Raw genomic sequence first — 1,272 nt, forward strand, 5'->3', positions numbered from 1 at the left:
TTTTTCAAAACCAAAATTATTTACAAGTATTAAACTTCATCTCACAAACTGAAGTCATTATGCATGTTTGAGCTTATTCTTCATTTAACTTTAAAGCACTACTGTGACACTAGAATAAGCACTAGATTGCTAATCACAAGGTCGATAGTTTAAACTTATCAGCAGCTCCTTGGAAACCTTATACAGGGTCACTATGTGCCAGAACTGATTTGATGGCACATACTGAGGTATAGTTGAATATTGTATTGTGTGGTGCTGTAGAATAAGCGCTCGATCGCAAGATCAGTTTGAACCATTGAACAAGTTCAGTGGTTCAAACTCACCATCCGCTCCTTGGAAACCCTATATAGGATCGCTATGGTTCAGAACTGACTTGACAGCAGTTTATAACACTAGTTAAATATTAAGACAAAAACAAGTAGTGAGCATATTATGATTACAGTCCTTCACTTATTCACTACTGCATATAAAATTCCAGCAGTGAGTGTTATTCACTGGCCCCCACTGGGGGTCTCTTGGTTTGATATTGAACCCCACCTCTAGCGTGATGGTCATCATCCTCATATGCGTCTCCATTGTAATGATGCTGTGTTTCTTGGTTAGGATCAAAGTCTACCAGTTCTACCTAATTCATCTCATCAGTCTCTTCTACTTCCTTCCTCTCAGTTTTTCCAGCAAAGACACTGTATCAGCAGAGAGAAAGTTCTCAAAAAAATTGACTTTAAATTCGATGGTTGTTGTTGTTGTTAGGTACCATCCAGTCAGTACTGATGTGTAGCAACCCTATGCACAACAGAATGAAACACTGTCAGGTCCTGGATCAATTTCACAATTGTTGGAGTCCATTGATGCTGCCATTATGCAAATCCATCTTGTTGGGGGGTCTTCCTCTTTTTCTCCCACCCTTCACTTGACCGAACATGATATCCTTCTCCAGTGACTGCTCCCTCCTGACAATTTGTCTGAAGTATGAAACACAAAGTCTGGCCATCCTGGTTTCCAAGGAACATTCCAACTGTACTTCTTCCAACACATATCTATTTGTTCTTTTGTCAGCTCATGGTACATTCAATATTCTCCTTCAACACTGTAACTCAAATGCATCATTTCTTCTATGGTCTTTCTTATTCACTAGCCAAATTTCACATGCATATAAGGAGCTCTGGTAGCGTAGTGGTTACGAGTCAGGCTGCCAACCTCAAGGTCAGCAGTTTGAAACTACCAGCTGTTCCGCGGGAGAAAGATGAGGTTTTCTGCTCCCGTAAAGATTTA

At 40.2% G+C, this 1,272-nt stretch overlaps 1 pseudogene; it reads right to left on the reverse strand.

Annotated features, from left to right (window-relative positions):
• Positions 1 to 450: 450 nt before the first annotated feature.
• Positions 451 to 1,272, reverse strand: part of LOC102839528 — a 3,093-nt pseudogene continuing 2,271 nt past the window's right edge.

This window comes from Chrysochloris asiatica, unplaced genomic scaffold (assembly GCF_000296735.1).
Source record: "Chrysochloris asiatica unplaced genomic scaffold, ChrAsi1.0 scaffold00028, whole genome shotgun sequence".
NCBI classification, from domain to species: Eukaryota; Metazoa; Chordata; class Mammalia; order Afrosoricida; family Chrysochloridae; genus Chrysochloris; species Chrysochloris asiatica.